The following is an 18,221-nucleotide window of genomic DNA, read 5'->3' on the forward strand; positions in this document are numbered from 1 at the left end:
CTAGTCCATCGTGTTGTGAGTTGGGGTAGGAGTGGGACACAGCATTGGTCTGCAGTCAGGAGGGAGAGGGAGATGAATTTTGGGGTTCTGCTTGACTTTCTATCATTTAGCTTTGTATTAAGCTTGAGATTCCAGTACAGAGCAGGGAGTAACTCAGATTCAGAGGAAGACTTCTTTACTAATTAATCTCTGGAATACCATCAAAGACCTGCCCAGATAGGTGTCTCCTAGGTAACTCCAAATCCAGTCAAGTTACAGTGAAGATGTCATCATGCTACCAAACACACATTCTTTATACAACTTTTAAGGATGTAAGTATATTTCTTGATTTTCTATTTGATAACTTTTGTTTGTTCATGCCTTAGAATTTTTATAGCTAGTATTAGTTTGGCTTATGTTTTGATCATTTTTGATGCATCAATTGTCTTTCACTTGTTCTTTTCTTCCCTTTTTGGTTAATATCTTTAACAAAATAGATTTATATACATGCAACTTATATAATTCTTTTTTAATTTTTTAATTTACATTTGTTTGTTTGCATTCATCTATGCCCTACAATGAATTCATATGTGTGTTTGTGTGTGTGTGTGTGTGTGTGTGATTGGCAAAAGGACACCTTGTCTACATCAGTTCCCTCTTTTCATTATGTGGTCGAACAGGCATCTTGTGAGTCCCTTTTTATATTTTCTTCAAGCCACAAGGATACTGCAAACTCAAAAGTACTCTATAACTCATATATTTAACAGGTAAATAAAAAAAGGAAGAAATCCTAGTTTTAGATTATCTATCCATTTTTTATGTATTTATGTTTAAATGTATTTGAACTTTTCTTCAGGATTTAAAATTTTGTGCAATGGTGCAGTAGTTCAATAGGTAGAGGCACCTGCCATTGTTAAGCTGGGCAACCAAGTTTGATCCTTTAGAGACACATAAGTAAAGTGGCTGTAGGAAGGTACCCACATGTGTACTGTGCCAACTGTCCTTCATCTGTGACAAAAGACACATAAACAAATATATAATTAAACATTTCAAAAATTAATGTTAATAAAAGGCTGTTGTTTTGGCTTAACCATAAGATTATTAAACATATATACACATATATAAATATTTGGTTTTCTGAGACAGGGTTTCTCTATATAGCTCTGGCTGTCCTAGAACTCACTCTGTAGGCCAGGCTGGCCTCGAACTCAGAGATCTGCCTGCCTCTACCTCCCAAGTGCTGGGATTAAAGGCATGTGCCACCACCGCCCGGCGAAACTTATATTTTGATTTGAAATACTTACTATAGTTATTATGTCTAACTAAAGAGTATTAATAGCATTAAAGATTTAGTTCTACTCACAAGATATTTCCCAATTTATGTGATTAATAATTGATACAATTAAAGAGTCACAGAAATATCTATATACATATGGTTTTTGAAATGTAATGGAAAATTTATTCATAATAGAATCATAGTAGGGTAACATTTTACTGCTTGAAGGACTGAATGATGAATTGTTCTATTTGACAAGTAGTTTTATTAAAGATTGGTGAAGAATTTGGCAGCCACCATCTCCCTGCAGTTTTGCTATCTAGAGTGCCATCCATTCCTATTTTCTGTCTCTTATTCAGGGTGTCAGACTATCTGTCTCTCTAGAGCTCCTTTGTCTTAGGAGTTCTTTGATGGTGTTTCATATTCTTTTAATGGGAAGAAACAAGGAAGGAAAAAGATGAAGAATTAAGTTGAAATACTTAATTACTGACTTGGCTTATTCTAATTTTAGTGAAGCTGATACAGATTCAGTCCTTTGAAACTCACACAAGTGTGCTTCAGAGATGGCTCAGCTGTTCAGAGAACTAGCTGCTGTTACAGACGTTATAGGTTAAACCCCAGTAACTACATGGCTTACAATCTTCCGAAATGGGGTTTGATGCTCACTTCTGGTGTGTCTGAAGACATTGACAGTGTACTTATATACATAAGATAAATAAATGTTATAAAAAGAAATCTGAGATGTACCAAGAAGAAAATAATCACTACATAGACAATGTTTTACTTAGTATATGTGACAGGTTGGAGAAGTTGAGCCAAATGACATGGAAACTAAGGGAAAGTGAGAGATTCATTTCATAATTTCTGTTCCCTGGAGATAACAACTTCCAATTAATATGTACCAGAACAAATTTATATATACTCATCACAAATTTGTTCTATGTCTTGAATCCAACAGATTTTAGTGTCAGCTTTTTCTTTGTTGCACAGGAAAGTACTAGTAGATGATGGGAGTGTGTGTGTATGTGTGTGTGTATGTGTGTGTATATATGTTTGTGTGTGTGTGTGTATGTGTGTGTGTGTTTGGTATGTAGGTGTGTGTGTGGATGTGTATCTTTGTGTGTTGACATGTAGATATCTAGAGGTTGGAGGACAATGTCACATGTTCTGCTCTAATGCTCTCTATCTTATTCTTTATTATTATTATTATTATTATTATTACATATTTTCTTTATTTACATGTCATACGATATCTCCTTTCCCAGTTCCCCTCTAAAAAAAGTAATAAATAAAATAAAATAAAAATAAAAATAAAACAAACCCCTATTCCCTCCCTCCTCCCCCTGCTTGCCACCCCACCCTCTCCTGCATACTGGCCCTGAAATTCCCCTACACTGGGGCATAGAACCTTCACAGGGCTAAGGGTCTCTCCTCCCATTGATGACCAACTTAGACATCCTCTACTATACATATACTGCTGGAGCTATTAGTCCCACCATGTGTACTCATTGGTTGGTGGTTTAGTCCCTGAGAGCTCTGAGGGTACTAGTTAGTTCATATTGTTGTTTGTCCCAGGGGGCTGCAAACCCTTCAACTCCTTGGGTCCTTTCTCTAGCTCATTCACTGGGGATCCTGTGTTCAGTCCAATGGATGGCTGTGAGCCTCTACTTCTGTATTAGTTGGGTACTGTTAGAGCCTCTCAGGAGACAGCTATATCAGGCTCCTGTCATCAAGCACTTGCTGACATCTACAATAATGTCTGGATTTGATGATTGAATATGGGAAGGATTCCCAGGTGGAATAGTCTCTGAATTGTCCTTCCTTCTGTCTCTGCTCCATAGTCTCTGCAACTCCTTCCATGGGTATTTTGTTCCCCATTTTAAGAAGGAATGAAGTATCCAAATTTTGGTCTTCCTTCTTGAGTTTCTTGTGCTTTGTGGATTGTATTTTGTGTATTCCCATCTTCTGGGCTAATATCCTCTTATCAGAGAATGCATACCATGTGTGTTCTTTTGTGACTGAGTTACCTCACTCAGGATGATATTCTCCTGATTCATCCATTTACCTAAGAATTTCATAAATTCATTGTTTTTAATAGCTGAGTAGTACTCCATTGTGGACTACTCATGTGACATACCACATTTTCTGTATCCATTCTTCTGTTGAGGGAAATCTGGGTTGTGTCCAATTTCTGGCTATTATAAATAAGACTGATATGAACATGGTGGAGCATGTGTCTTTATTACATGTTGGAGCATCTTCTGGGTATGTGCCCAAGACCGGTATAGCTACCAATAGCTTATGCTCTAAGATCAAGAATTGACAATTTGGACCTAATAAAGTTGCAAAGCTTCTGTAAGGCAAAATACACTGTAGGACAAAATGGCAATCAACAAATTGGGAAAAGATCTTTACCAATCCTATCCTATATCTGATATATATATATATATATATATATATATATATATATATATATATATATATATAAAGAACTCAAGAAGTTAGACTCCAGAGAACCAAATAACCCTATTAAAAAATGGGGTACAGAGCTAAACAAAGAATTCTCAACTGATCAACACCGAATGGCTGAGAAGCACCTAAAGAAATGTTCAACACCCTTAGTCATCAGGGAAATGCAAATCAAAAGAACCCTGAGATTCCACCTCACACCAGTCAGAATGGCTAGGATAAAAAACTCAGGTGACAGCAGATGCTGGCGAGGTTGTGGAGAAAGAGGAACACTCCTTCATTACTGGTGGGACTGCAAACTGGTACAACCACTCTGGAAATCAGTTTGGTGGTTCCTCCAGAAACTGGACATAGCACTACCAGAGGGCACAGCTATCTTATTCTTTTGAGAGAGAGCATCTTATCAAACTTTGGGCTGTATTTGAGAGCCTTTAGAGGAAAGGCAGTTAATGCAACCCTAAGGAAAGCCCATCCTCCTGGAAAGTGACTTTTGTTTGTCTGCTTTTCTAATAACAGGTGTATAAGTGTTACTGTTTGACTATTGAGTGTCCTCTGAAGACTATGTGGCTCTCAGAGTGATATTATGCAGAACTGGTGTGGACTTCGAGGAGGTAGAAGATTATGCTTATTGTGTGTATGGGGTGGTGTTCTAGTAGGAACTGTGGAAGTTTGAGTTCTCTGTCTGCGTGTCTGTCTTTTTCTCTCTATCTTTTCTTCTCTGCCTGTCTCATTGCATATGTGCTTGTGCTCATACAGGTGAGTGTATTTGTGTGTTTGTGTGTGTGTGTGTTTGTTTGTATATGTGTGTATGTATGTATGAACATGTATCCAGGCAGTATTAGATGCTTTTCTCATTGTTATGACAAAAAAAAGCAACTTGAATGAGAAAGGATTTCTTTAGATTTACAATTCAATCCATTAAGGTAAGGAAGTCGAGGTGGTAGAAATAGAAAGCAGCTGGTCATATGACACTATCAGAAATAAGAGAGAAGCAGGAAATATTGCTCTGTTTTTGAACCTCAAAGCCCACCTCTAGCAACCCATTTTAGGAGCTTCCAATTCCTAACAGATTGCAACTTTCTCAAATAGTGACACCAGCTAGTGACTAAGTTCTAAAACAAATGAGCTCATTGGGATATTTCACATTCACCCCAAAATTGTGGCCACGATGGGAACAGTTGGCACTCCGACATGATCCCTACCACTGCACTCACCGTAGGCTTCAAGCTCACATTTGCTCATAGACTAGACCTCTAAAATGGTGAATTGAAAGGAACCTGTTCATTTTGTAAGTTAATTAGCATGGACGTTTCATTATAGAGATGTAAAGACGACTTGCATAGTAAGAATTTCAGAGCTAGGGGTGATGGTTTCAATGAGAAATATCCCCCATAGGCTTATATATTTAAAACCACTGTTCCCAACTGGTGGAACTACTTGGAAAGATTTGGAGTTATAGGGAGGGAAGATTTGCAAGAGGAAGTATGTCAACAGGGGCAAGCTTTTAGGTAAATGTATTGGCACTCTTTCTGTTTTCTGTATTTTTGTTTTCTGTGTATAGACAAATGTGGACAGCTAGGTTCCTGCTTCTGTGGCCATTCCTAGTCCTGTCTGTTGTCATGTGTTTCCTGTCGTGATGAAATCTCTTCCTGTGGATCCATAAGCCTACAACTCCTTTATTTTCCTCATGATTATTTTTACCATAACATTTTTTGTTATAGCAGGAGAAAAATAATCAAATAATCACTGAGTGTTTTCACAATCCCCCTCCTTCAAAGGACAAGAATTTATGGTGTGTGTCCTCTGTGTACCACATAATCTCCAGAAGTTTGTTCAGATTATAGTGCTATTTAAACTAGGAATCTCCTGGATGATTGTCTGGCAAAAACAATTCCTTCCAATTCTGAGAACCTTAAGAACCAGAAGATGCTCCTGGTCTGAATGGTAACAACAAGCTAGGTATTCAGTGTCTTCTCAATTGATGGCCCAGATAGGAAACCCAAAAATCATTCTTAAGGACCTTTAAATATGTTCACCAACATCACTTTCCAAGGCATTTGGATTCCTAAGGTCATAAGAGAATGTCAATTATTTTCAATAAAACTTAAGGTTGAAATAAACAGACAATTGAAATAAGAATTCTTCTGTAAAGAGTCTCTTGTATACCATATGGAAACATCACCTGACTGATCATGATTCCTCTGAGAGTCATTATTTTGGGAACTGGAATGTAGGGTTACATTCTTCAAGATGCAAGAGGGAGATGACAATCTCTGCCATAAAGCTTCGTTTCAATGAATGGATATGTGTATGCATGTGTGCATATGCATTTGCATGTATATATGAGCATTTGTGTTCAGAGCCCAAAAGACGGCCTTTAATGTTGTTTTGAAGACCTCTCCATCTTTTTAAGGAAAGGTCCCTCCTTGTCTAGGATAGTGTAAGGCAGACTTAGGAGAATGGCAGAGAATACTTGGATTGTTGTTTTTTTGTTTGTTTGTTCATTTGTTTGTTTAACTTTTTCCTGAGACTATGATTACAAGTGTGTGCCACTAAGCATAGCTTTTCCTTTCCTCTCCTTTCCTTTCCTTTCCTTTCCTTCCCATCCGTCCCCTCCCCTCCCCTCTCCTCTCCTCTCTTCTCCTCCCCTCTCCTCTCCTCTTCTCTCCTTTCCTATCCTTTCCTTCTTTCTTTGCTTCTTTCTTTGTGTATTTCTTTCTTTTTATTTAATATGAGTTCTGGAGATTGACCTTACAAGGTCTTACAAGGCCTAATTTACAGGATGAGCTACCTCCTCAACTGCATAATAAATGAATTCCAAAAGTTTGTGTTTCCTCATTCAATAGAGACAGCTATATTTGGAAAGTGAAATGTGTTCATGTGTTCAAGCACTTGGACTTTAGCTGGTGGCATTATTATGAGCTGTGGAGCCTTTCATAAATGGGGTATCAAGAGACACATTAGGGCATACGGGGCAGAGTCTACAGCCTGGTACTACTTCTTCTTTGGTCTTTATTTTCTGATTGTAATGCAAGTTGACCAGCAATCCTATACACCTGTTGCCATGCTTTCTGTTCCAGGATGGACTGTCCCTTCTTACCATGAGTCAAAAGTAAATATTCCTGTATTTATTTCCCATCTTAGGTTTTGCAAAGAAGTTGCAAGAAAACTAACTTATGAACTCAGTAAACATATTTAAATCCTGGGTACTAGAAGGCAAGATTCTTTTCTTTCTATCTATGCTATCAAATATGGCAGTCATCTTGCTGCTATGCAGAATGTTGATCAATAGACTAAGACTTACTCTATTGTAGTTTATTTTTGAGACAGTCTCTTGTTATGTAGCCTAGGCTTGCCTTGATCTTGTGGGCCCTATGTCTTAGTTTCCTTAGTTATAGCCCAACAAGTATGTATAATCTCATATGATTTGAAGTGTTCCATTATTAAGAAATAAACAGGCAATTTTAAATGCCAGGAAAAAATACATAAAATATATAAGTAACATTTTATGTGTAGGATATGTTAAAATGATTAGATAAGGAAGATACTAGGTTAATATATATAATATATGTGAACATTTTGTTGAACAGAAAGAGGAATATATAGAATTTTTGTTTGGTTGTTTGTTTTATCAAGACAGGTTTTCTCTGTATAGCCCTGGCTATACTGGACTCACTCTATAGACCAGGCTGGCCTTGAACTCAAAAATCTACTTACCTCTGCCTCCCAAATGCTGGGATTAAGGGCATACACCACTATTGCTCTGCATATACATGGAATTTTAAAGATATGTGTACATTTAACTATATGTGTGCATGTGATATAATTTTTTCTGTGAATGCCTTATCTCTGTGTATATAATACATACCTTTATGAGATTGTGTGTGTTGTACATATGCATAAGCCAGAAGAGGAATTTGGTAGTCTTGCACTATCACTTTCTTTCTTCACTTAAGTCAGCGTTTCTCAAGGTACCTGGATCTAAGCTGGGTTTCAATATGTGAAGGGATCTTCTGCCTCCCTATATTTTAACAGTGCTAGGGTTACAGTCATATGAAGACAAACTGTGCTCTTTATTTGAGTAGTAGGGATTTGAACTTAGATATGTATGTTTGTTCAGGAAATACTGTTAGTTACTAAAGTGGCTCATCAGTTTCCTATGACACAACTCTGGTGTTATTGTATTTAATCTATTTTTCCTTAATTTTTGAGAATGTCATATATGTATTCAATGTATTTTACTCATTTCTGCTCTTGACTTTCTTCTGTAATTCCTCCCAGAGTCCCTCATCATACTCTTTTCAGTTTTTTAACTTTTCTTCTTTCACCCAGTTGGTACTGCTCATATTTTCATGTGTGTGAAACCACCCATTGGACCACACCAAATTATTAGAAGTCAAACCATTTAAGGAACCTGTACCACTTTTCCTCTAAAAGCAATCAACCATTAATAGCTCTCTCACTAGTGGTGGAGACAGACCCATCACCACCCTGGAATTTGATCCTAACTTATCATGTTCAGGACACCATGGCTGTTGCTAGTTTATGTCTGCAGTAGTCCTGTAGTGTCTGGTATACACTGTGAAGTAATCTCCCCCAACCTCTGGCTCTTAATGTCTCTTTTGTTATGGTCCCTAAGACTTTAGAAGTGGCTACATGGTGTAAGTATTTCATTTAGGACTGGCCCATATGTGGTGACTTATTCTCTGTACTTTGTGCGGTTGTGACTTAAAAACCACCTGGGTCTTTGAGAGGTAGAACTTTCAGGATCTCTTGGTTTACTGTCTGGGTTTTTCTTACCTATCATAAGTCTTTAGCCTCTTCTTTGGTTTTTGTTGTGGGCCTGCACACAAAGTAAATGATAGAAATATGCTGCCTCTGATTAATTATCTGTGTGTCATGCCCTTCCCTCAAAGTAGGAAAGAGCTCCTGGGACCTTTGAAATAAAAGAGAAAGGATTATAGGCACCACTGGGCCAGTGAAATAGAGTTTGAGAGTGCTAGAAGCAATATTTGCTTTCTTGTCTATTTCTTTTTGGGTGTATATGCACAGATACACATCCACCATGTTCCTATTCTCAAGTGGAATAAGAATAACTGGATTTAATTTCTATTTTTGGATACTGCTTTACTTCTGTTCCTTTTGTCCAAATCCATTGATCCTTTAGAAAAGGCTAGCTCTGCTGTATTTTGCAGTACAGTGAGAAAGAATGATAATTTATGAACAAATGTATTCTAACTTGAAGAAACGAGACATTTGGTTTTCAGTGTGTGTGTGTGTGTGTGTGTGTGTGTGTGTGTGTGTGTGTGTTTGTGTATGTATGTGTATATGTGTGTGTGTGGTATACAAGGATGTATGGTTCATAATACTTGTTTATAAGCTTGTTTCTATCTTCTGGGAATACAGACTTTCCTTTCACATGTCTGGTTCTTATATGGGTTCTGGAGATTCTAACTTAGAACATTATATTTTGGTTGCAAACACTTTTAACAACATAGCCATCTCCTTGGCCTCAGTTTTCAGTTCTAAGTATGGCATTGAATAGGAGCTTCAAATACTCACGTTATTAGATGTGGATATGAAGATTTGAGTCTTCTTTAGGTTTCATCAATGAGTCTTTATTAAGAAGGTATGAGGAAACAGTGAACTCTTTAGTTCTGACATATGAGCCTATCTTTAGTTGTTACAAAGGCAAAAATTTGTAGAACCATATCATTTTCATCTATCCTTGACTAGGAAGAAAAAGTAATGGGACTAGTCAAAATCTCCTCCTAATAGGAACTATCATGTCCCGATGTATCATTTTATTCCCTGTATCTGTTTTTATGAAGTAAACATCAATGATACACATTCTAAAGAAGTTCTGTGAGTGTAATTTCTTCCTATATTAAAACCCTTCTTCTTAGTAGTATCTACTGGAATAGATATACCAGAGTAATAACAGATTGAATAAAAGAGGTGCCTTGAAAAGAGTAAATACGCCATCAAATACTCTGCTTGAGAAACAATTTATCCTTGTCCCCTTAACCCAGATTCAGCAGACATTTGCCAAGTGATTTCAAATGTTGGAAGTAAAAGAAATGGCTGGTTAGAAGTAGCATCCAGGCATTAAGTACACAGGATACTGTGCTAGGATTTTTCTGATCATGATAACATTTAGTACATACTCTGCCACTGCAGAACCAGAATGAGAGCTTGGTTCCTAAAGAAGTCCCTGTGTTCTCTGCTTTCATGAACACCAAAGTCAATAATTTTCTTCTTTATCATAGTTAATATCAGGAACCAGCAACTAGAAGCTAAAACTAGCAGGTGATCTTCCTGAGAAGAATCCAACTTGGATTAAAATCTAGGACAGATTTGTTCTGGTAGGTAAGGCCCAGGAGAAATTAATTTTAGGAAAGATTCCTTCTATTAATATTCTTTTCCTGTTATTATGAAATATATATAACAATTCCTAGATATTGATCCACCATTTTGAGCAGATTTCTGCAGACTTAAAAAGATGTACTATCTTGTAGTAATACTATATAGACAGATAGATAATGATTCTATGGAAGTCCTGACCTGGTTCAAGTAATTTTTGGAAGAAAGTTTTTAGAGAAGGTCTCAGTGGTTAGAAAGATGTAATAAAGTTAGTATCAAGAATAGAATGTGCCCACTCCTCAGAATAGTAAGAAAAGACTGAATAATAAGAATGAAATGAGTTTTCTTAATCACACTAAAAAGAGAAATAGAAGTGAGGCAATTTTGTCTTCAAGAAAAAACATTTAGGTCCAAGAATAAAGTCACAGGTGTGCACTATAATAAGGCAATGCCATGTAAAAACTGTTGCTTTGAAATTTTCATTAGTATATATAAAATGAAACACTGCTTTGAACTTAATATCAACATCTTTCTGTAATTCGATATAAAATTTTAATTCTGAGATAATTTTCTAAGGAACTCTTTGTCTATAAAAGACCAGAGTAAAGGAATAAAATTTTTTGGTTGAATGGTTTGGGTTGGAGAGCTTTGCACCACATGTCCATCCATCCATTTATCCAAATGTACATGTCTGTTTGCCTATATGTTTGTGTGTAGGTATATGCATGTAAACATGCATGCATGACTACTCGTGGAGTTGATTGTGACAGATAGTTGTGCCAGACCAGAATGTGGGTGTATGAATATTTGAATGTGTACATGTTTATGCACATGTGATTGTATAAAGCATCTTAGTTCTTTTTCTTTCCTTCCTCTCTGGTTCACAAGGAGTAAACCACTTTAGCCAGGGGGATAACCAAGTCTTATCCCTGCCTGACACTCTTTCATCTTAAGAAGAACCAAACAAGAAAGGACAGCTGGGGATTGCCCTGGCAAGTTAACGCTGCTGCCCTTTTAAAGTTTATTTTCATTTATTCTGCATTATTTTCATATATGAACGCAGTGTAATTTAGACCACACCTGTCCACCACTTCCCATAGGCACTGTCAATACCACCTTCCGACTTTATGTATTATTTTGCCAATAACCTACTGCATCCAATTAATGCTGCTCACTAATGCATGAGTGTAAGGCACCATCATTAATTAGAGAATTGTCAGCCTACCAGGTATTCCCCATGCATGAGACCAAAGAAATTAACACTCCAGCATAGAAAGAAGAGGGACACCAGGTCTCACAGTTGGCTGAGGTGCTATTCCTCTTACTCCCGTGATGTCTCCATGACAGCTAGTTCATCAATATTGCCTTCCTTTGTCTCTGCTAGAGTTCCCACTCCTCTGCAAGCCCATAGAAGGCAGCTCATACATAACACTGCAAGGCAATGGGCAAGAGGGAGAAACTTGATTTCTAGTACTTAGGTAGACAGAAGATACAGAAATAAATACCCTCTTAGACAAATGAACAAAGCCTTACTGGTGCACCCCACTCACCACAAACATGGAGTGCCTCAGCTATTTCAGTGTAAAATCTTATCTATAGACTAATTTAGCTTGCTTTTATCCTTAGTCAATGTTTTTCCTTTTCGATGCATATCTCAGAAGGCTTTATCTCTTGGGAACTGGATGGTAATTTTTTCTATTTTTAAGCTTTCAATTGTGCTTTCTATTTATAGATTCACAAAACATTTAGGGGAAGATGCAAAGGCTTCTCATATTCCTTGTGCCTCTACATATGCATTGTCTCCCAATTAGTTATCTGCATCTCAAAAAGACTATGACTGTAGATTTATTTGTGTTGTTGTGATAAAATACCCTTGACAAGAGACAGCTATAGAAAGGTTTACATGTCCGTGTTATATTGAATTACTGAAGAAAAGGATAGACAGAAGCTCAAAACAGTCATATCACATCAGAATTAAGAGCAGAGTGAGACAGAGAGAAAGAGAGAAAGAGAGAGAGAGAGAGAGAGAGAGAGACAGAGACAGAGACAGAGACAGAGACAGAGAGACAGAGACAGAGACAGAGACAGAGACAGAGAGACAGAGAGAGACAGAGAGAGACAGAGACAGAGAGAGACAGAGACAGAGACAGAGACAGAGACAGAGAGAAACATATAGTTCTGTTTGTTTGTTTTCTAGCTTCCTTCACTCTTGAGGTTTACTATTATACACCAGCCTAGGGATGGTGTTGCCCACAGTGTTCTGGGTCTTCTTATACAAACAAACAAAACCAAAACCCACAGTAATGCTTATCGATTAACTTGATTTAGAGTGTCATTCTAGATTGTATAACATTGATAATTATAATTAACCAGCAAAGATATTGTATGGGGTTAATCCCTGGAAGCTGTTCATTCCATGTAGACTCCTATTACAAACTGGGAATTTTACTGAGAATTATGTACATTTGAAACTAATTTTATTCTTTTACCCAGTTTTCAGGCAGGTATATACTTTTAAGCGTCAAGAATGGAGTTCAGAGATATGTACACATTGAGTAAGCTCATGAGCATAGAAAGACTCAACTCCAAGTATTTCTAAGACTTGTTTTTTTGTTTTGTTTTGTTTTTATATCCTGCCTAATTCCCTGTAGGGTTGTAGGAATTTTACTGTACATTAGGTAAAAGAAAAGTTGAACAAGACATATAACCTTTTCTTCAAAAAAACTCATGGATCATGTACAGTAGGAGCACAAATGTTTACAAGTTGTTAAGAAACAGTGTAGAAGTTTAAAGCCAGGTGTGCTGAGAGTGGTGTGAAAGCTAAGCCAGGAAGTGTCACCCAAAGGTGCGAGAGATGTCTGTGGGTCTCTGACTTTCTTGAAACCCAAAACCTATGGCCTGAGATTACAAGCTAAGTGAATGATTCAATGGAGCCCCAGGGAAACTCCATGGAAATCCTTCAGTGGTCCAGATGTGTCTATAGGGCTGCCAGTAATGTAACTGGAAGTCAGCTTGGGAGATTAGTGTCTCATTGAAAAGATATGCTCTCCATGGTTTCCATCTGCTTGCTCTATCTCAGAGAAAAGTAGTATTTTTAGTGGATCAGAAGAGCCCATTGTTGTGCCACCTGTCAGTGTTTAGCATGCCATTGTGGCTTATTACAGTTGTCATCTGCTGCCGAAAAGTGTTCTTGTTCTGCATGGCTATTAAAGTCATTAGAGGAAAGGTGTCAGGGCACAGATTCCTAGTGGAAACACACACTACTAGCACAATAAAAGTAAATAAAAAAAGTAAAAGTAAATTGCCTCTTCCTCTGCAGCTCAGAGTATTCATCCTTCCTATCCCAGCTGCCCACTGCTGTCTACAAACCTCTCTCTCTGTTTCTCTCTATATTTCTCTCTCTCTGTTTCTCTCTCCTTCTCTTTCTCTCTCTCTCTCTCTCTCTCTCTCTCTCTCTCTCTCTCTCTCTCTCTCTCTCTCACACACACACACACACACACACACAGAGATATTTTGTTGGAACTCGATGTTCTTCATTTAGGCTGTGCCTCTTGACCAGCAATAGCAAAGTCCCACCTGTTTCCACCTCCTCTTCAATTCCCTGAGTTCATAAGCATATGCCATCTAATGTGTCTTTTTTATGTGGGTGCTAGAGTGGTAGCTCAGATCATCATGCTTCCATCCCAGACAATTCACTGACTGCCTGATACCCCTAAGCTCTCTTCATCCTCTTTCTATGAGAATGTTATTTGTCATGGAATCTATATTGACAGCATCATGACTCGTTGTAGTTTGCTGCATAAGCAGTTTGGCCACATTTAAACGTGTATTTTCTACATTGAATAGTGTAGACAGTTTGTCATTTAAGAAGACACCAGAGCTTTTGGATATTGCACTGTTGAAATGAATGACTTTAGATTGTTAAGATGTTTCAGAAAACAGAAGTGCTTTGCTGCACAAGTACACGATCTTCAGTTTTATCCCCTGGAATTTACGCTAATACCTAACCAACCAACCATGTGTAGTTTGTGGTTCATTTTTGAAATTCCAGTGTCCTCCTTGTGATAAGGACTGGAGAAAGGAGAATTCTGAGACATCAGGTGCCAGGTATAATAGGTGTATTCAGTGCAGTAGGAACAAATAACATAGTCTCTGCCTCAACAATGTGGAAGGAAAAAATCTGACTCAAAAGTTGTCCTCAGATTTTCATAGACTTCCATGGAACTTGTGTCACTGTGTACTTACACACATATATCTTGCACACATATGAAAAGATTGTGAAATAATCATAATTAAACGGAATACCCTGAGTCTAATTTAGTTGAATTTATTTATGTAGACAGATCTTTCCTAGGCACCATTGAGGTCTGCATAGATCAACAAGTCATGGGTCCTGCTTTGGGGCCTCATAAGTTGTTCTGTACATGTTCAATAAATGAGGTGATAATTACAAGTTGAGTGAGTTGTATCCAATGGAGTAGCTCACAGATGAGGAAATAAATTCCTCTTTAAAGTTCGAGATCAAGGAGGTTAGAGGCATGGGTATATATAAAGTTCAGACCTGATTGTCAACTTGATAGTATTTAAAATCACCATGGGAACAAATCTCTCAGTGTGTCTATGAAGGAGATTCTAAGTTAAGTTAATTAAGGTGGTAAAACTCACTAACTGTGGATAGAACCATTCCATGTTAATGTCCTGGATTGAATCAGAAAGAGGAATCTAGCATTCACCTTTGTTTCCTAACTATGGATACAATGTGTCAATGTGCTACATCTTTCATACATTGGAGATCAGTACCCTTGAACTGTAAGCCAAATAAATAATTTTTTCTTAAGTTGTTTTTGTCTGGTGTTTTACTGAAGTGGGGATGTGATTAGATTTGTGTGTAGGAAAAGAAGGGTCATGATTGTCTGATTCTGAAATCTAAAGAAAGGAAGGAAAGAAGGAAGGTAGGAAGGAAGGCAGGCAGGAAGGAAGGCAGGAAGGAAGGCAGGCAGGAAGGCCGGCCAGGATCCAGTGTATGGATTGATCCATTATATTGAAAATATTCATAGACTTCCATGAAAGAAGTCAGAAAATGCAGTTTAGTTGCAATGGTTGGTGTTAGACTCAGATGCCAGGGACTGAGGAGTGAGCAGAAGGCTAAGGGGATAACATCCTTCCTGGATTGGAAAGGGTATGGTTGGGCTCCAGGAGTGTCTAGGCAGGCTCAGCTGGAAGTGACCACGTGGCTTAAACCAGAGATGGGTAATAAAAATCACAAGAAAAGGGAGAAATGATAGCAAAAAAATTGCATGAGTGAGACCCAAAGAGGAGATTGAGGGAGAGTTGTGCTAGCTCCCATTCCAGGTAGGAGTGAACAAGGACTAGATGGATGTACTCCTCCATTGCAGCTAGCTGTGTGGATTTGGCTATTGTAATTTATTTTCTAATAGCATTTGTTTTCTCACTGATGTAGGGGGCAAGATCATCTTACAAGTGAGGAGTGTGCTAATGCTGGAGAAAGAAACAAGAGAAAAGCAATACTTGAAAAACAAACAAACAAAACACCCCTACAATAGAATGCCAGAATGGGATTTCTTGATAGAGGTAGGGATCCCATGGAGGTGTGGGTCAGAACATATAGTGGTATCAGATACTTGGTTGACATTTTGTAGCTGGGCCTTAGAATGGAGAATTCATCTTGTTGAGCTGTCCCAGGTTTGTCTTCTATCTGGATCATTTGAAAAGTCAACAAAATATTGCCCAGGGAGCTTAAGGTAGGGACAGAGATATTGATAAAAACCCTAAACCCTTTTATTGAAGATGTCTTCTTTTTTCCATTCTATATTTTTGGTTTCGTTGTCAAAGATCAAGTGTCTGTAAGAGTGTGGTTTTATTTCTGGGTCTTAAATGCTATTCCACTGATCAACGTCTCTGTCTCTGAACCAATACTATGCAGTTTTTATCACTATTGCTCTGTAGTAAAGCTTGAGATCGAGGATGGAGATTCCCCCACAAATTCCTTTTTTTTCTTTTTGTTAAGTATTGTTTTTACTATTCTGGGCTTTTGGCTTTTCTAAATTAATTTTGAAATTGCTCTTATTATGTCTCTGAAGGATTGTGTTGGGATTTTATGGGGATTGCATTGAATCTGTATACTGCCTTTGGTACAATGACCATTTTTACTATTTTAATTCTGCCAATCCATTTTCTGAGATCCTCTTTGATTTCTTTCTTGAAAGACTTGAAGATATTGACATACATATCTTTCACTTATTTGGTTAGAGTTACTACAAGATATTTTGCAGTCTGTATGTAGAAAAATGAAAATAGATCCATATTTTTCACCTTGCACAAAGCTCAAGTCCAAGTGGATCAAGAACCTCACTATAAAAATAGATACACTGAATCTAACAGAAGAGAAAGTGGGAAAGAGCCTTGAACTTATTGGCACAAGGGGAAACTTCCTAAACAGAAGTCCAATGCCTCATGCTCTATGATCAAGAAATGACAAATGGGACCACATAAAACTGGGAGGATTCTTTAAGGCAACAGATATAGTCAAAAGGACAAATCAGTAACCTAGAGATTGGGAAAAATCTTCACTAACCCAACATGCAACAGAGGGCTAATATCCAAAATATATAAAGAACTCAAGAACCTAACTACTAAAAATCAAAACAACCCAATCAAGAAATGAGGCATAAAACTAAACAGAGAATTCACAACAGAGGAATCACAAGTGGCTGAGAAGCACTTAAAGAAATGTTCAAAGTCCTTATTGATAAGGGAAACACAAACAATAATAATAAAAAAAATCCCTGAGAGTCTACATTACACCAATCAGAATGGCTAAGATCAAAACCTTAGGTGACAGCACACATTGGTGAGGATATGGAGAAAGATGAATACTTCTCCATTGCTGGTGGGATTGCAAACTCTGGAATATAACCACTCTGGAAATCAATCTGGAAGTTCCTCTGAAAATTCGAAACAGATTTACCTGAAAATTCTGCTATACCAATCTTGGGCAGATACCCCCCAAATGGCCCACTATGTCACAGGGGCACGTGGTCCAGTATGGGGCATGTGGTCCACTATGGAGCATGTGGTCCACTATGGGGCATGTGTCCACTATGTTCATAGAGGCCTTGTTTATGATAGATTACCAGAAGCTGGAAACAATACAGATGTCCCACAACAACACAGTTCATTTACAAAATGGAGTACTACTCAGCTATTAGGAATGAGGACATCCTGCGTTTTGCAGACAAATGGTTGGAACTAGAAAATATCATCCTGTGTGAGGTAACTCAGAACCAAAACGACATGCATGGTATTGTTTTTGTTTGTTTGTTTGTTTGTTTTTTGGAAGGGAAACTGGGAAAGGAAAAATCATAGGACATGTAAATAAAGAAAATACCTAATAAAAAAATAAATGGTTATTAGACAAAGAAGTACAGAATACCCAGAATACAGTCCACTGAACTCAAAAAAGTTAACAAGCAGAAGGGCCCAAGTAAGGATGCTTCAATCACACTTGAGAGGGAGAAGAAAGCAATCACAGGAGGGGGAGAGAGGGAGGTGCCTGGGTAACAAAGGGGAGGGGAAGCGGGAAACATTATTTGGTAAGAGGTAGTGGGTCGGGAAAACAGGAATGAAGCCTAGAGGACCAGCAGAAAGAATGGAAACAGGCAACCTCAGGAAATAGGATGTAGGTTATCCTCCAGAATGTACTAGAGACCTGGGAGGTAAGAGGCTCTCAGGACTCAAAGGGAAGGACCTTGGAAGAAATTCCCTACACTGGCAAGAGGCAATTTGTAGAGCCCACCTCTAGCAGAAAGACAGGGCATCAATGAGGGATGGAGTTGCTATCCCGCAGTCAAGAACTCTGACCCATAATTGTTCCTGTCTGAAAAAAAAACTGCAAGGAAAAAATGAAAAAGAGCCTGATAAAAAGGAGGTCCATCGACAGGCCCAAAATGGGATTTAGCTCAAGTGGAGGCTCCAAGGCCTGACACTATTATTGAAAGTTCCAACAAGCAGCTGAAAGAGTCAGATGCAGATATTTGCACCCAACCAATGGACAGAAGCTGCTGAGCCCTGTGGTTGAATTAGAGAAAAGCTGGAAGAAGCTGAGAAGGGCAAA

The sequence above is a fragment of the Mastomys coucha genome, unplaced genomic scaffold (genome assembly GCF_008632895.1).
Source record: "Mastomys coucha isolate ucsf_1 unplaced genomic scaffold, UCSF_Mcou_1 pScaffold1, whole genome shotgun sequence".
NCBI lineage: Eukaryota > Metazoa > Chordata > Mammalia > Rodentia > Muridae > Mastomys > Mastomys coucha.